At 53.0% G+C, this 18,653-nt stretch overlaps 1 pseudogene; it reads right to left on the reverse strand.

Annotated features, from left to right (window-relative positions):
• Window positions 1-331: 331 nt before the first annotated feature.
• On the reverse strand, window positions 332-6,158 carry LOC147092838 (maestro heat-like repeat-containing protein family member 1 pseudogene; annotated as a pseudogene).
• Window positions 6,159-18,653: the final 12,495 nt, after the last annotated feature.

An 18,653-nucleotide genomic window follows, 5' to 3' on the forward strand; every position in this document is an offset into this window, starting at 1 on the left:
AGTCGAGTCTGGAGGTAACAAAGGCCTGGATGAGGGTTTCAGCAGCGGATGAGCTGAGGCAGGAGTGGAGACGGGTGATGTTACGGAGGTGGAGGTAGGCAGTAGGCGGTAGGCGGCCTTGGCGATGGCGCAGAGATCTGGTCAGAAGCTCATCTCGGGGTCAAATACGACACCAACATTGCGAACAGTCTGGTTCAGCCTCAGACAGTTGCCAGAGAAAAGGATTACATTCCGTGTCACGATCTGGGGGCCATTTGCAATCTCGAGCCCCAATCTATTAGAATGGAAAAGAGTCTACAACGGTCTGGAAACAAATTCAAGCAAAGGAAGATTGGACAAAGATAGAATTTATTCTTCCATGGCTGCATAATGTGTCACAGTATCCACAATGTTCATAGTGTGTGCACAGTGTGAGTAGGATGTGTGCACAGTGTGTGCGTCGCATATACCGGGATAAATCACACATGCAAACGTCTTGGGCACAATTCTGAGTGCAACGTAAACAAGTCTTTCCATTCTGTGCTGAATACAGAAGCTCAAACTGTGTCAACAATTGGTTTTCATTAGGCTGATCATCACACCTCCGAAGGCTGGGTATCAAAATCAAATTGAAAATATAAGTAGGATCTGGTGCATATATCACTGGGGAGACAATCATCAAGGGGAGATGGATTATGGATTGTAGAGATGATCTGGTCAATGGAGAGATGGTCTATTCAATGGAGATGGTGTATGGAATGGAGAGGTGTTTTAGACAATGGGGAGATGGCCTCTTCAATGCGGAGATAGTCTATGGACTGGAGAGGTGGTCTAGTCAATGGGGAGATGGACAATGGAATGGAGCGATAGTCTATTCAATGGGGAGATGGTCTCTTCAATGCGGAGATGGTCTAATCAATAGAGAGATGGACAATGGAATGGAGAGGTGTTCTCTTGAATGGGGAGATGGTCTCTTCAATGTGGAGATGGACAATGTAATGGGGAGATGGTCTCTTCAATGGGGAGATAGTCTCTTCAATGTGGAGATGGACAATGGAATGGAGAGGTGGTCTCTTCAATGGGGAGATAGTCTCTTCAATGTGGAGATGGACAATGGAATGGAGAGGTGGTCTAGTCAATGGGGAGATGGTCTCTTCAATGGTTCAATTGCAGTTATACCCAATGTCTTCTCTCCAAGTCATTGATATGAACGACAGTCCCGTTATTTTGGGAAACTAACCGATCTTTGGGTAAAACTAACTGAAGAGACTGAGAGTTTTGGCTGCCATCATTCGGACACTTGGTGCTGGATCGCGTATTGTCAACATGATTACTTCCTGGATGCTGTCGTCGGCCAAAAACTGGATATTTTCCTTGGCCATGTTCTTCAGAAGGTGACCTGTGAAGGTGACGGCGTTTGCCCGGATCTCAGGAGACCAATTGCTGCAGAAGTGGACACTGCTGCTGAGATAGGTGTTGATGCTGTCAGGCAAGTCCCAGACAATGGTTCTGGTGAGCTTGCTAAGAAAGGCCCAGTAGTCCTGGCTGGTGTCCCGCGGGGACTCGGCCTGAAACATTGCGAGCAAGTTTTCTGAACCCAGGAATGGTCCGACCGACGCCAACGCACGTTTAGAGGCTTCGGTGACCTCCAAGCTGCTGTCGTTGAGGTGCAGCAGCAAGCTGACCAGCCCCGACTGGACCTGTTCCACAAAGACTGGTTTCGACTCGCCGACGGCAAATTTGGACATGTCCCCGAACACCGTGAGGGCCGCGGCTCGCACTCTGTCACTTCTGTGCTCGAAGAAGGGGCGGATACACAGGCCCAGGTTGACAAGAATGTCCCTGACGTTATTCTCGTCCAACTGAGCTAAGATCTTCGACAGGCCTGATAGACCCTCCATCGTGATGCAATCATGGGGCTCGTCCGCCTCCTGCATCACAGCAAAGATGGCGGCCAGAAGCTTGGTGGAGTATCTTCGGGTCTTTGCCGGATCTCCGACTGCGACATTCCCCAATCCCCTAATGGAGAGAAAGCGGACGGTGGGAGACCTATCAAGCAGGCACCTCAGCAAGCTGCTCACAAGGATGTCCATGCGTGTCAGGTCAAAGGCGACGTGATGCTTTACCATTTCGCCCAAGAAAGCGGCCACCGCGATTCGTTGATTCTTGTAAATGTTAAGCACGATCGAGAGATACTCAATGACTCTGTCCAGGTTAGGGCTGGCGAGACTCGCCATTGCTTCGGCCAACATAGCAACACCGTCGTGGTGCGTATCTGGACCCGTCATCATCTCCCAGCCTCCCAACTCCTCCATCGAGTCCACCACCTCTTGACTCTTCCCCTGGGTCAGCAGCACTTTCAGCATCGCAAGGTAATCGCAGGAGTCGAAGTTTTCAGGGGAGGTTGTGTCAACGCTCGTCCTCCTCTCCATCGGGGCACTTTTGCAGAGGAGGTGCTTTGAGGGTTTGCAAGCGCGGGAGCAAAGAATTAGCAGAGTGCCAAACAACTGAGGGTAGAGACTTTCAATGGCCGGGGTGGACTCAGGATTGGACAGGACCTCACTCAGAGCACAGGCAGCCGCCATAGACTTCAGAGGCGCGTGTCCGGCCTCCGTCAGGTTGTCGGAGGATTCTTTTCTTTCCTCGAGTTCAAGCATCATGTTCAGCTCGACCAAGAGGAGCTCCACGGTGCTTTGGCCTATCCTGGTAGCCCCAGCCAGCGCCTTCCACATGTCCCTGGTGTGCTGGTCGAAAGGAACGGGGTGCGCGAGCAGAAGGGAGACGACCGCGGCCGTGTTTTGCGAGGCCAGGACGCAGATGATATGCATCACCACCAACCTCATGTGCTCGCGCCCGACCCGCCGCAGCTGGCCGTCGAGCGCCCGGAACGTATCCGAGACCCGGTCCTGGAGACCCGCGCCCTGCTGCCTGAGGAGGGCGTTGATGACGGCCGAGGCGGCGCTGGAGCAGTGGGGCTGGGGGTCAGTCAGCCCCTCGCACAGGGCCAGCAGGAGGTTCCTCAGCTGGTGCTGGGACATGTGCTCCGAGACGATCCTGGCCATCTCAAGGCACCTTCGGAGCTGGCTGCCATCGTCCACCTGATCCAAACTCTCCTTCATTGTCTTCAAACGCTCCACCGATCCATCCCTGTGGTCCCTGGGGAATCCCTCGTAACGCAACTGGACGTAAAGCAGAGCATACACACTGTCAATGGCTAGCTGGCGGATTATGATCAAGGGGTCCGCACACCGAGGAATGAGCCGGCCAATCAGAGCCTCCAAGTTGTAGCCTGTCACCACCGTCCGCACATCGAGGTTCTCCAGGAAGAACACCAGCAACTTTGAGGTGAGCTCCATGGCTCTCCCGCGCTCGTAGTCCTTTCTCGACGCGATCCACCCTTCGAGGTGCTTGAAGACCGCCTGAAGCCCGACCGGGGAGAGGTCCTGAAGCAAGACCTGGTGCAGAAGGACCTGCAGGGCAGTGGTGGTCTGGCTCAATAGATGGCGCCTCTCCGCCCGGTGGTCCTCACTGCCCGCTTGGCTCTCCGTGGGCAACAGGCCACAGACGCTGTCCACACAGGTCCTCATTAATTGAAAGGCGTCGGCTTCACTTGAGGGTGGGTCCAACTGGACGAAGTAGGTGCAGGCGGTCATGGCGCTGAGCCGGACGGAGGTCTTCATCTGGTCGTTCGGCTCGGCCTCAATGAGCTCTCGCAGGCAGGTCAACAGCTCCGCCTTTCTGGCGCAGTTGCAGGTGAGACTCGGCGCGTTGGCCAGGATGGTTTGAGCAATCAGAGTGACAGCCTTGGCCAGGTTCAGCTTGACGGTCAAGTCCCTGGATTCGCCCTTTAACCCCGGCACCCTGGCCTTGTAGAGGGCGAGGATGGGGCCCAGGATGTCGGCGTCGACCCTGGGCAGCACACGCTCTGCCGGAGCCCGCCGCGCCACGTGCCCGTAGCACAGGATGAGCGCGCTCCTGACCTTCTCCGCCTCGCTGTCCAGCCTCTCCCTCATCGCCTCGAGGAGGCTCTCTGCGTTCATGGCCAGGCGCCGGCGGGCGAAGTCCTCCAGCCGGGAGAGGGTGTCATCCAGGTGCGTGGCGGCGCACAGGCCGATCCCGAGGGCCACGCCCTCCCGCTCCGCGTCCTCGTGGTATTGGACGCTCTGCAGCATCTCCTGGAGCTGGGCCCTCAGCGCGGCTTTGCTCCTCGTCTGCTGCAGCACGAGGCCGCCGCACTGGTACAGGAAGCCCCGCTCCTGGGGGTAGCTGGGAAGTTGGCTCACCTGCTGGAACAACTCTCGGCTCAACTGAGCGCTCCATCGCTCCTCCGCAATCGCCTCCAGGGTCCTGGACAGAAAGAGCAGCAGCTTCTCCTCCCAGTGCTCCCGGACCATCGAACTGGCCCGATTCCCTCGGAGATGTTCAACCAGCTTGGGGAGCTCCGCCTCCCACAGTCTCTCCACCGCCGGGTGGATGGTGGGGCTCAGGACCAGGAGGAGCTTCAGCGCGGGGATGCCCCTCCCCCGTCCCCGGTAGGGCGCCGAAGACACGGCCAACAGACGCGCCAAGAGGGCCTGAGGCGAGGGGAAGCCGGTTCCGGCCTCGGGGCAATCGAGTGTCCCGGATTGCCGCTTGTCACCGGCCACCTTCTCCAGGCTCCGGCACACCACCGCCAAAGCGTGGGTGTAGGGCGCCGGGGTCAGGAACTGCAGCAGGGTGGGCCAGAGAACGGCGGCTGTCTGCTCCATGGCGGTCAGCTGCTCCACCAGCGTCTCCGCCATCACACTCAAGTCTTCGCCCGTGACCTCCTCTGCGTTGGGGAGCCGCGGCCCCGCCGTCGCCCCCTCGCCATTGACGGCGCAGAGGCGGACGACGTATCCCACCATGGCCTTGCCCCCGGCCAGCTCCAGGTAGCCGCAGTTGGCCAGGCTGCCCATGGTCTGGAGGACGGCCTTCTTGACCGCGTGGCTCTCGTCCGGGAGGGCAGTCTTCACGGCGGCCATGATCTGGTGCTTCTTGCTCCGCATCTGCGAGGGGACGGTGTCCAGGAGCCTCTTCAGGGCCAGGAGTCTCGCTGCCCGGCTCGTCCTGCTGCCGCTGGCCAGCTTGCGGAGGAGGAACTGGGCGGTCTGCTGTGGCCACAGCTGGGCCAGGAGGGCAAAGCAGTCCAGGATCTGGCCGCGGTTCTTCAGGCCCGGCTGGTCGGCGGAGGCCACCGGCGCACAGAGCTGGCCGTGCAAGGCGCCGAGGAGCTGGTCCATCTGCCCCTTCAAGCCGCGGGAGTCCATGGCCACGGCCGCCCCCAGCACGGAACGCAGGCACCGGGTAATGGGCAAACGCTCGGGGTGCTTCCTGTACAGGGCGAGGATCTGGGGCACCAGCCTGGGCAACTCTTCCTCCAGCCTCTCAGCGGGCAGCAGCGGCGCCACGTGGACCAGCGCCTCCAAGGCGGCCGTCCGCAGCTTGGCATCTTTCTGCTGCAGCCACACCAAGAGGTGGTCCTTGTAGGCCCTGGAGATGGGCTGGGAGAAGGTCTCCTTGCTCAGCCTCGGGTCCGGGGCCTGGTCCAAGTGGGCCAGGTACTCTAGGATGCTCTTGCTGAAAAGGCCCAGGGCTGAAGTGAGCGCCCAAGCCCTGTTGTTCTCTTTGGTCAGCCCGAAGACAGGGTGCAGCGCCGTGAGGACCAGCGGGAGGTGAGGCACTGCGCCGTACACGTTGGTTATGGAGAGGTTGGCCAGGGTCCTGATGACCATTGGATGAGGACGGGCGCCCGGCTTGAACTTCCCCAGCATCTCCTCCAGGACCTTGTCCACAAAGCCCCGACCCAGGGCCACCAGAAGATTGCTCTCCGCCTCTTGGCACTGGAGGCTGGCCTCGTCCGGCCGGGTCACGGCCTCCGCCGCTGCCGCGATGGCCTCCCGGGCCAGCCGCCGATCGATCCGCTCCGCCGTCTCGCCGGCGATCAGCGCCATGCTCTGCAGGAGGGCCAGGCGGTGCCCCGGCTCCAACCGGCCGCTGCCGCTGCTCAGGAAGGCACGGCAGGACGTCAGGGACAGCTCCGGGTGCTGCCGCCCCAGCTCGCACAGCGACACTGCAACCTGCTGGCGAACCGACTCGTCACTGTCGAAAGCCGCGGCCATCAGGGCGTCGAGGCGTGGTTCAACGCAACCGCCGTCCATTAGATTCCGTTAGCTCAGTCTGGAATTCAAGAACTCACAGTTACTTCCGGGAAAAAGTAGATCATAAAGATTAGGAACAGGAGTCGGCCATTTGGCCCCTCGAGCCTGCTCCACCATTCAATAAGATCATGGCTGATCCTCTACCTCATCTTCACTTTCCTGCACTATCCCCATTTCCCTTGATTCCCTTAATATCCAAAAATCTATCGATCTCTGTCTTGAATATACTCAATGACTGAGCCTCCACAGCCCTCTGGGGCAGAGAATTCCAAAGATCCACCACCCTCTGAGTGAAGAAATTCCTCCTCATCTCAGTCCTAAATGGTCGACCCCTTATTCTGAGACTGTGGCCCCTGGTTCTAGACTCCCCAGCCAGGGGAAACATCCTCCCTACATCTACCCTGTCAAGCCCCGTAAGAATTTTGTACGTTTCAATGAAATTACCTCTCAATCTTCTAAAGTCTAGAGATTCGTGTACAAGGACACCCAGGTCCCTCTGAACACCAATATTTCCCAATCTTTCACCATTTAAAAAATACTCTGCTTTTCTATTTTTCCTACCAAAGTGGATAACTTCAGATCTGCTGAGACCTGAGCCCCACACAATCCATCTCACTGGGAGCAATGCCAAGGGTGCATCATCAAAACCACTGGGAGCAATGCCAAGGGTGCATCATCAAAACCACTGGGAGCAAGGCCAAGGGTGCACCGACAGACTGACTGGGAGCAATGCCACGGGTGCATCATCAGAATCACTAGGAGCAATGCCAAGGGTGCATCATCAGACCCGCTGGGAGCGATGCCAAGGGTGCACCGACCGACTGACTGGGAGCAATGCCACAGGTGCATCATCGCACTCACTGGGAGCAATGCCACAGGAGTGCTGCTCGGCTTAGTAATCCTTGGGCATGCTTTGGAGCGGGGCAGATATTCTACCAACCACCCTTCCCCCACGCCCCCCTGTGGCCCACCAGTGACGTCCTTTGTCCCCATCCAGGATCACAGGGTCAACCCGAGATAAATATTCCGGGTCAGGCCAGCTCAAGCCAGCTCTGGAGCGATGGGAATGCTCGGGTAATTTGGGGGAGAGAGGCAGAGGAGGGGCTTGCTCCAGCGTTAATGGGCCCACGGGGCACTGGGAGGGAGGGTCAATGGTCATAGAGGGCTCCCAGTCACCATCTGATTGAAGGACGGAACAGGCTCCAGGGGCTGAATGGCCTCCTCCTGTCCCTGTTTCTTTCTCCTGCTCCAGTTTTCAGTGTGTGATGTCTGTCGTTTTCCCTCAGTCACACGGTATTGCGATATGCCCACATTACTGGCCCACCCCCCGGAGAGTTCAGGGCTTTTCACCCAGACTGGTGTCTGCCGTGGGGGCAGTGGGTATCTCAATCACCTCCAAGTCAGAAGGTCGTGGGTTCAAAGCCCCACTCCAGAAACTTGAGGCCATAATCGAGGCGGACACTCCCTGACATGAATCAATCATTCATGAAAGAAAGTCTTATGAAATAATACTGAGCGGCCTACGGGTGGCGCTGTCCAGGGAGAGTATAAATACTCGGGCACGGGCCCAGCTTGCGCAGGACATTCTTAACAAGAACTAGTGAAGGACACAACTAGACCTCCATGTTGTAAAACAGTTGATTAAAGTTTTGTTTAACGCTTAGACCAAGTGCCTAGTAGTTTTCTTACGTCACTCCCGGTGCAGTATTGAGATTGCTGTGCTCCTCCAACTCTGGCCTCTCCTGTGACAGACCAAGGTCAACAGACAGCACCCTTTACCATCGCCAACTCTGACCTCTTGTGCAGCCCTGAATTCCGTCACTCCAATATTGGCGGCCGTGCCTTCAGCCGCCTGGGCCCTGCGCTCTGGAATTCCCTCCCTAAACCTCTCCGCCACCCTCTCCTCCTTTAAGACGCTTCTTAAAACCTACCTCTTTGACCAAGCTTCTGGTCGCCTGTCCCAATATCTCGAAATGTGGCTCGGTGTCAAATCTGATAATCGCTCCTGTGAAGGGCCCTGGGACGTTTTACTGTATTAAAGGCGCTATATAAATGCAAGTTGCTGTTGCTGTTGTTCCAACGCTGCTGTGGGATCTTTCACGTCCAGCTGAGAGGGCAGACGGGGCCTGAGATGGACGTTGGCTTGAGGCGGTGAAGGGAGCAATGTTTCGGTACGGAGAAAAGAAGCTGAACGGACAGCCTTCCCATCATTACTCACCAGCCCGCAGTCACGTGCCCTCGCCACCTCAGAATGGCGTGACCTGCCTTTCGTGTGGCCAGGGGACCCTGAAACAGCTGGAGACACCCCCAGCCAGCACCCAACCCCCATAAAAGAAACAGCTGGGTTCGCACAACCCTCGCAGCATGGGCCTGACCTCACAATGGCCCTCACACTGAGCACACAGAACAACAGTGGGATGGTTGAGGGTTCCAACATAGAGGGCAGATCACCCCTGGCATTGCTCGGATAATGCACTGGTTTGTGACCGGGCCATATTATCCTGCTGCTAAGGACACAGGTAACAATGGCTCTCAGGCACATCCTGAGGTCAGTTCAGGTCTGACTGTCTCTCTGTATCTGTAAAATGAAAGAATTTGCGTTTCTGTAGTGCCTTCCAGGACGTCCCAAAATCAATGAAATACTTTTGAGGCGTTGAACTAGTCACTGTTGTAATGTAGGAAACGCGGCCGCCAATTAGCCCCACAAACAGCAATCAGATAATGACCAGATAATATAATTGCAAAATACTGCGGATGCTGGAAATCTGAAACAGCGACAGGAAATGCTGGAAATACTCAGTAGGCTAGGCAGCATCTGTGGAGAGAGAAACAGGGTTAACATTTCAGGTCTGGGACCCTTCATCAGAACTGGAAAAAGCTGGAAATGTAACAAGATATTAAGCAGGTGCAGAGACGGGGGTGGGGGTGTTTAGGGGGGGAGGAAGGAATTGAAAGAACATGTTGTGAAAATGTTGCAAATGGGAATGGCAAAATCATACTGCATGAAAAATGGGGGCAGGGATTATTATCTGAAATTGTTGAACTCAATGTTGAGTCCGGCAGGCTGTAAAGTGCCCAATCGAAAGATGAGGTGCTGTTCCTCGAGCTTACGTTGAGCTTCATTGGAACAATGTAATAGGCCGAGGACAGAGAGATCAGAGTGGGAGTGAAGTGGAGAATTAAAGTGACAGGCGACCGGAAGCTCAGGGTCACCCTTACAGACTGAACGGAGGTGTTCCGCAAAGCGGTCGTCCAATCTGCGTTTGGTCTCCCCAGTGTAGAGGAGACCGCATCGTGAGCAGCGAATACAGTATAGTAAATTGCAAGAAGTACAAGTAAATTGCTTTTTCACCTGGAAGGGGTGTTTGGGGCCCTGGACAGTGGGAAGGGAGGAGGTAAAAGGGCATGTGTTGCATCTCCTGTGCTTGCACGGGAAGGTGCCAGGTGAAGGAGCAGGGCTGTTGGGGGTGATTGAGGAGTGGACCAGGGTGTCGCGGAGGGAGCGGTCCCTTTGGAATGCTGAAAGGGGAGGTGAGGGGAAGATGTGTTTGGTGGTGGGATCACGTTGGAGGTGGCGGAAATGGCGGAGGATGATCTGTTGAATGTGGAGGCTGGTGGGGTGAAAGGTGAGGACAAGGGGAACCCTATCGTGGTTCTGGGAGGGAGGGGCAGGGGTGAGAGCAGAAGTGCGGGAAATAGAACGGACACGGTCAAGGGCCGTGTCAACCACGGTAGAGGGGAATCCTCGGTTGAGGAAAACGGAAGACATGTTGCATCGTCAGAACAGATGCGGCGGAGACAGAGAAACTGGGAGAATGGAATAGAGTCCTTACAGGAAGCGGGGTGGGAGGAAGTGTAGTCTAGGTAGCTGTGGGAGTCAGTGGACTTATAGTGGATGTTTGTCGAAAGCCGATCGCCAGAAATGGAGATGGAGAAGTCAAGGAAGGGAAGGGAAGAGTCGGAGATGGACCATGTGAAGGTGAGGGCAGGGTGGAAATTGGAAGTAAAGTGAATGAACTTATCTAGTTCAGGGCAAGAGCAGGAAACAGCACCAATACAGTCACCAATGTACCGGAAAAAGAGGTGAGGGAGGGGACCTGAGTAGGACTGGAACAAAGAATGTTCCACATATCCCATGAACAGGCAGGCATAGCTAGGGCCCATGCGGGTTCCCATAGCAACACCTTTAATTTGGAGGAAGTGAGTGGAGTCAAAGGAGAAGTTGTTCAATGTGAGAACAAGTTCTGCCAGGCGGAGGAGGGTGGTGGTGGATGGGGACTGGTTGGGCCTCTGTTCAAGGAAGAAACGGAGCGCCCGAAGGCCGTCCTGGTGGGGGATGGAAGTGTAGAGGGATTGGACGTCCATAGTGAAAGGGAGACGGGGCCGGGAAACTGGAAACTGTTAAAGTGACGGAGGGCGTCGGAAGAGTCGCGAATGTAGGTGGGAAGAGACTGGACAAGGGGAGAAAAAATAGAGTCGAGATAGGAAGAGATAAGTTCCGTGGGGCAAGAACAGGCTGAAACAATGGGTCTACCAGGGCAGTCCTGTTTGTGGATCTTGGGAAGGAGGTAGAAGCAGGCTGTGCGGGGTTGGGGTACTATGAGGTTGGCGGCCATGGAGGGAAGATCTCCAGAGGAGATGAGGTCAGCAACACACTTGGAAACAATGGCTTGATGTTTGCTAGTGGGGTCATGGTCCAGGCGGAGGTAGGAGGAGGTGTTGGAGAGTTGGCGTTCAGCTTCCGCACGGTAGAAGTCGGTTCGCCAAACAACAACAGCACCACCCTTATCAGCAGGTTTAAAGATAATGTTAGGGTTGGATCTGTAGAAAATACAGGGGGTGTTTTTGGTGTAATGGGGTTATTGTCTCTGGCCAGCCAGAAGTATCTGAGCTGCTCCAGAGCCCCGTGCGGTTTCGAATCGCTCCACTTTTCTGGTTCTGACCGGCGGACTTATTTCAGTAGCGATGTAGACAAAACGAGACTCGTGGTTGGGTGCAAAGAAGACCAGTATTTATTGAAATAAAGAATAAATTGAAAATAATGATGAATACAGCACTCTTTTACTTAATACAGCACACCTTTGCTTAATACAGCACACCTTTGCTTAATACAGCACCCTTTGCTTAATACAGCACACTTTTACTTAATACAGCACACCTTTGCTTAATACAGCACACCTTTGCTTAATACAGCACACCTTTGCTTAATACAGCACTCCTTTGCTTAATAGGAGAGGAGAAACGGACACATCGAGGGAAAATTGACTAAAATTACAATTGAACAAAATCCCCCTTTAATTCCCACCCCTAATACCTATCTACGTTGCCTTGTAAAGGGCCAGAAAGTTTTATGCTCACCAGTAAATGCCTGCTCCGTGCCTCTGTGGTCGGTCTTAGATTCTTCACTGCCCCGAAGTAGAGATACCCCAGTAATTCAAAAGTAACTGCTGGTATTCCACTTCTTTGGGCGGGCTGTTGACCTATTCCTCTTGTGGGCAGGGCATCGGAAGCAAGGCGGCAGAGAGAGTGAGAATGGCTTCCTGAGGGGCTATCTTTATACCCCATTGGGAGCCGTTGTCTTCGCGCCCAAATCTGGATGTATCTGGGCTATACAAAAGGGATCGATCTGTCCCCATTGACTGTAATGTGTTTGAATGTGTTTTCCCATTCGTTTGACTGGTATGCGACCAGTTTGAAATGTCCTACTGAATTTCAGTCAACAGCACTCAAGTGCTTTGTAAACAAACCATTGTCCTGTGGTCACTGCCCAACCGCAATTGATTGACAGCTTTAAGTACTTAAGCCTTTGAGTCAACATTGTAGAGAGTTCTGTAAACAAACATCCTTTGTCCTGTGGGTGAAACTTCCTAAAGTGCAGTTGATTGACAGTTTCAAGTACTTCAACATTCGCGCAGGCTGGTGTTTTTTTCAAATCCTTTGTCAGCCCGTGATTGAAGATATACAAGCAGGCTGTCTTTGTCTTCTGCCACGAGGCCTGATAGCCATTTTGATACCCTGGGTTTTTAAGGTATATTCCACCCAGGTTTTCTTTAATCAAAAATAATCTTCGGGGGCTGTAGAAATTTTCCAAAATTCTTGCGAACCTTACAGATCGGAGAGAACAGAGTGCTGCAAGTTCAGAGGGAGGTAGGTTGGAGTGAGAGAGGGGAGCAGAGAAATGAAGACGGCCGATGGCCCGTCGGCAGTTAGCAATGAAAAGATCTAGAGAGGGTAAGAGGCCAGAGGGAGGGGTCCAAGTAGAACGAGAATTTAAAAAGCGGGAGAAAGGATCAGCCGTGCAGGGGGAAGACTCCTGGCCAGAGAAGTGGGCATGGAGATGAAGGCGACGGAAGATAATATGCTTTCCAGTGATGTTGGTTGAGGGACAAATATTGGCCCCAGTACTGCCCTGGGACTGTTGGGCTGGATTTTGTGCTCAAGTCCCATGGAGTGGGGTGCAATCTCATGACCTTCTGACTCAGAGGTGATCGAGATACCCACTGCCCCCACAGCTGACACCAGCAGCTCAATAAGAGCAGGAAACGATACCGTTTCCGAAAATTGTTTCTCGTGCTTCACAAAGCGTGACACCCAGACTGTGACGGAATGAGAACACGATGGTCCCAAAATTCCTGGGGACAAGGAGGCCGGGACAGTGTCAGCGGTGGGTCGGGGGGTGTGGGGGCAGACCGGAACTCAGGTATGCCAGAGTTCTAACCCTTTCCAGTCTGGGTGAAAAGCCCTGAACTCTCCGGGGGGTGGGCCAGTAATGTGGGCGTATCGCGTGACTGAGGGAAAAACGACAGATGTCACACACCGAAAACGGGAGCAGGAGAAAGAAATAGGAACAGGAGGAGGCCATTCAGCCCCTAGAGCCTGTTCCGCCCTTCAATCAGATGGTGGCTGGGAGCGCTCTATGACCATTGACCCTCCCTCCCAGTGCCACATGGGCCCATTAACGCTGGAGCAAGCCCCTCCCCTGCCTCTCTCCCCCAAATTAACCGAGCATTCCCATCGTTCCAGAGCTGGCTTGAGCTGGCCTGACCCGGAATATTTATCTCGGGTTGACCCTGGGATTCTGGACGGGGTCATAGGACGTGGCTGGTGGAGGGGGTGGGTGGGCGTGGGGCAGGGTGGTTCATAGAATATCTGCCCCGCTCCAAAGCCTTCCCAGGGAATACAGAGCCAAGCAGCTCTCCCGTGGCATTGCTCCCAGTGAGCGGCATGGTGCACCCGTAGCATTGCTGCCAGTCAGGCTGATGGTGCACCCTTGGCATTGCTCCTAGTGATTCTGATGATGCACCCGTGGCATTGCTCCCAGTCAGTCTGTCGGTGCACCCTTCGCATTGGACCCAGTGGCTTTGCTGATGCACCCTTGGCATTGCTCACAGTGAAATGGATTGTGTGGGACTCAGGTCTCAGCAGATCTGAAGTTAGCCACTTTGGTAGGAAAAATAGAAAAGCAGAGTATTTTTTTAAATGGTGAGAGATTGGGAAATGTCGGTGTTCAGAGGGACCTGGGTGTCCTTGTACACGAATCACTGAAAGTTAACATGCAGGTACAGCAAGTAATTAGGAAAGCAAATGGTATGTTGGCCTTTATTTCAAGAGGATTTGAGTATCTTACTGCAATTATATAGGGCCCTGGTGAGACCACACCTGGAGTATTGTGTACAGTTTTGGTCTCCTTACTTAAGGAAGGATATACTTGCCATAGAGGGAGTGCAACGAAGGTTCACCAGACTGATTCCTGGGATGGGAGGATTGTCATATGAGGACTGCGAACAGCTGAGGAGGAGCGGACCGAGCTGGGAACTGAAGCAGAGGCCAGTAAATAAAGAGCGCGGTCGGAGAGGGGCCTGAACTCACGCGAGAGGAGAGAGAGAAGTAAAAAGTAATCGAAGTGTGACGTCACCAGAAAGCAGGTAAGTGATTGGTTGGTGAGTATTTCTCTCTTTCTCGCTTTCTTCCAAACTTAAATTTTGTGGTTTATACTTTCTAAGGTCTCTGTTGTGTAGCGGGGACTGCTGGTAAACAAGGGCCCTTGAGTATATCATTTAATTATAGTGTAATAGGTGGGATTGATTTGATTTAATTTAATTTCAATTAATTAAAGGGTAAGTCATGGCAGTACAGCTCAGCACAGCGGTATGCTCCTCCTGCACTATGTGGGAAATCAGGGACAGTTCCTGTGTCCCTGACGACCATGTGTGTGGGAAGTGTGTCCAGCTGCAGCTACTGGCAGACCGCATTGTGGTGCTGGAGCTGCGAATGGATACATACTGGAGCATTCGTGATGCTGAGGACATCATGGATAGCACGTTTAATGAGTTGGTCACACCGCAGTTAAAAGCTGCACAGGTAGGAAGGAAATGGGTGACTGCCAGGCAGAGTAGTAGGTGCAGGCAGGTAGTGCAGGGGTCCCCTGTGGCCACCCCCTCTCAAACAGATATACCGCTTTGGACATTGTTGGGGAGGAAGACTTATCGGGGGAAGGCAGCAGCAGCCAAATTTGCGGCACCATGGGTGGTTCTGCTACACAGGACGGGAGGAAAAAGAGGGGTAGAGCTATAGTAATAGGGGATTCTATGGTAAGGGGAATAGATAGGCGTTTCTGCGGCCGCAAACGAGACTCCTGGATGGTATGTTGCCTCCCTAGTGCAAGGGTCAAGGATGTCTCAGAGCGGTTGCAGAGCATTTTGGAAGGGGAGGGTGAACAGCCAGTTGTCGTGGTGCATATAGGTACCAACGATATAGGTAAAAAATGGGATAAGGTCCTAAAAGCTGAATATAGGGAGTTAGGAGGTAAATTTAAAAATAGGACCTCAAAGGTAGTAATCTCAGGATTGCTACCAGTGCCACATGCTAGTCAGAGTAGAAATAGAAGGATATTTCAGATGAATACGTGGCTAGAGGAATGGTGCAAGGGGGAGGGATTCAAATTCCTGGGACATTGGAACCGGTTCTGGGGGAGGTGGGACCAGTACAAACTGGACGGTTTGCACCTGGGCAGGACCGGGACCGATGTCCTAGGGGGAGCATTTGCTAGTGCTCTGGGGGAGGGGTAAACTAAAATGGCAGGGGGTTGGGAACCTGTGCAGGGAGACAGAGGAAAGGGAAACAAGGATAGAAGCAAAAGACAGGAAGGAGAAAAGCAAAGGTGGCAGTCAGAGAAATCAAGGGTTTAAATCAAACATGGACACTGTAAATAATAATTCTAAAAGTTGTAAGAGTTTTAAAAAAACAAGCCTGAAGGCTTTGTGTCTTAATGCGAGGAGCATTCGCAATAAGGTGGATAAATTAGCTGTGCAAATAGAGGTAAACGGAAATGATATGATTGGGATTACAGAAACATGGCTCCAGGGTGACCAAGGCTGGGAACTCAACACCCAGGGGTATTCAATATTCAGGAAAGACAGGCAAAAAGGAAAAGGAGGTGGGTAGCATTGCTGGTTAAAGAGGGGATTAACACAATTGTAAGGAAGGATATTAGCTCTGATGATGTGGAATCTATATGGGCAGAACTGAGAAATACCAAGGGGCAGAAAACCTTAGTGGGAGTGGTATACACACCCCCAAACAGTAATGCGGAGGTTGGGGATAGCATTAAACGGGAAATTAGAGACGCGTGCAATAAGGGCACAGCAGTTATCGTGGGTGACTTTAATCTACGTATAGATTGGGCTAACCAAATTAGTAACAATACTGTGGAGGGGGAATTCCTGGAGTATATACGGGATGGTTTCCTGGACCAATATGTCGAGGAACCAACTAGAGATCAGGCCATCTTAGACTGGGTATTATGTAATGAGAAAGGATTAATTAGCAATCTTCTTGTGCGAGGCCCCTTGGGGCGGAGCGATCATAATATGATAGAATTTTTTATTAAGATGGAGAGTGAAGTAGTTGACTCAGTGACTAGGGTCCTGAATTTAAATAAAGGAAACTACGATGGTATGAGGCGTGAGTTGGGTAGGATTGATTAGGAAATGTTACTCAAAGGGTTGATGGTGGATTGGCAATGGCAAACATTCAAAGATCGCATGGATGAACTACAGAATTTGTTCATCCCTGTTTGGCATAAAAATAAAACAAAAAAGGTGACTCAACCGTGGCTAACAAGGGAAATTAGGGATAGCATAAGATCCAAGGAGAGGACTTATAAATTGGCCAGAAAAAGCAGTAAACCTGAGGATTGGGAACAGTTTAGGATTCAGCAAAGGAGGACAAAGGGATTAATTAAGAGGGGGGAAATAGAGTATGAGAGTAAGCTTGCAGGGAACATAAAAACTGACTGTAAAAGCTTTTATAGATATGTGAAGAGAAAAAGATTGGTGAAGTCAAGCGTAGGTCCCTTGCAGTCAGAATGAGGGGAATTTATAATGGGGAACAAAGAAATGGCAGACCAATTAAATACATACTTTGGTTCTGTCTTCACAAAGGAGGACACAAATAACCTCCCAGAGATGTCAGGGAACATAGGGTCAAATGTGAGGGAGAAACTGAATGAAATCAGTATTTGTAGGGAAATGGTGTTAGGGAAATTGACGGGATTGAAGGCTGATAAATCCCCAGGGCCTGATAATCTACATCCTAGGGTACTTAAGGAAGTGGCCCTAGAAATAGTAGATGCATTGCTGGCCATCTTCCAAAATTCGATAGACTCTGGAACTGTACCCATGGATTGGAGGGTAGCTAATGTTACCCCACTGTTCAAAAAAGGTGGTAGAGAGAAAACGGGGAATTATAGACCGGTAAGCCTGACATCAGTAGTGGGGAAAATGCTAGAGTCCATTATAAAAGATGTAATAGCAGAGCACTTGGAAAACAGTGACAGGATCGGACAAAGCCAACATGGATTTACAAAAGGTAAATCATGCTTGACTAATCTACTGGAATTTTTTGAGGATGTAACTGGTAGAATAATAAGGGAGAACCAGTGGATGTAGTGTATTTGGACTTTCAGAAGGCTTTCGATAAGGTCCCGCATAAGAGATTAGCGTGTAAAGTTAAGGCACATGGGCCTAGAAATTCAGTTGGTTGCGCCAGCCGTTAGCGCCTTAGGAGGAGTAGATGTCGGGCGCTAGGCGGCTAGCGCCCGGGCACAGCGCGATCTGCGCCTCGTCCCAACTTCACTAGAGATTTAGCGGTGGCGCAAAGTCTTTTCACGTTCTCAGCTGTGCGCGCAGATCATGACGTCATTTCCTCGTGCAACGCCCTTTGTGCGCCCCGAACCGGAACTTCAGTGGCAACGCCCCATTGTGCGCCTGGCGCCCCTAGCGACTGTTAGAGTGGAACGGTGCTCAGCCGATACGGGGCGCGGGGGGCGCAAATTAAAGGGCACTCCTCCTGCACTATAAAAGGCTGCCATTTCGCAGCAGTCCTTCTTGAGAAACGGATCTTTGGAGAGAGACCAAGGTAGATAGCTTTCTGCTTTGGCCCAACACTCGGACAGGTACTTCTGGCTTCAGGCCACAGCTTTCCACTAGTCTTTGCCTTCATTGACATCTCATTGTTTGCCAGCATATTATGGGGGCTGCAATGGGTGTCAATGCTGGCTTTCTCAATTACATCCAAAGGGCTCACAGACGCCGTGAGAGAGTAGCAGCCCTGGCTAGACGGAGAGGGGGCAACAGGCGTCGGCAAAGGAGGCCTTACCCACCCAGGGTATACCGCCAGCAGTTCTCCTATCTCAACATGTCTGAGGAGCAGTGTGTTCGGAGGCTGTGATTCAGAAGGGACGTGGTCACAGAGATCTGCCAGCTGCTTGGCGGTGATCTGCAGCCACAGCTGAGGAGCAGGACGTCTCTGTCGGTGGCAGTGGAGGTGACGGTGGCTCTCAACTTCTATGCCACCGGCTCCCTCCAATCCGCTGCTGGGGACATTGCCAACATCTCCCAGTTCGCCGTGCATTGCTGCATCCGCCAGGTGACCAATGCCCTTTTCCAAAGGAGACATCAGTTCATCTCCTTCTCCATGGCCCTTGCCAAGCAGCAACAGCGTGCAATGGGCTTTGCAGCATTCGCGGGCTTCCCCATGGTGCAGGGCGCCATTGACTGCACGCATGTGGCTTTGCGGGCACCTCTGGAGAATGCCGAGGATTACCGCAACTGGAAGGGCTACCATTCGCTGAACGTCCAGCTGGTGTGTGACCACAGGCAGCTCATCCTAGCTGTCAATGCCCGCTTTCCAGGCAGCAGCCACGATGCCTTCATCCTGCGACAGACTTCTGTGGCAGACATGTTCCAGGCACAGCCTCACCCACGAGGATGGCTTATCGGGGACAAAGGCTATCCTTTGTGTACCTGGCTGATGACCCCGCTCCGTGCGCCCAGCACCCCTGCTGAAGAGGCATACAACGAGAGCCATCAAGCGACCAGGAACATCATCAAACAAACAATCGGCGTCCTGAAGCAACGGTTCCGCTGTCTGGATCGTTCCGGTGGAGCCCTACAATATTCGCCGGAGCGAGTCTCCCATTTCGTGGTCGTTTGC

The sequence above is a fragment of the Somniosus microcephalus genome, unplaced genomic scaffold (assembly GCF_052327205.1).
Source record: "Somniosus microcephalus isolate GS21.2 unplaced genomic scaffold, FLI_Smic_1.0 unresolved_chr2, whole genome shotgun sequence".
NCBI lineage: Eukaryota > Metazoa > Chordata > Chondrichthyes > Squaliformes > Somniosidae > Somniosus > Somniosus microcephalus.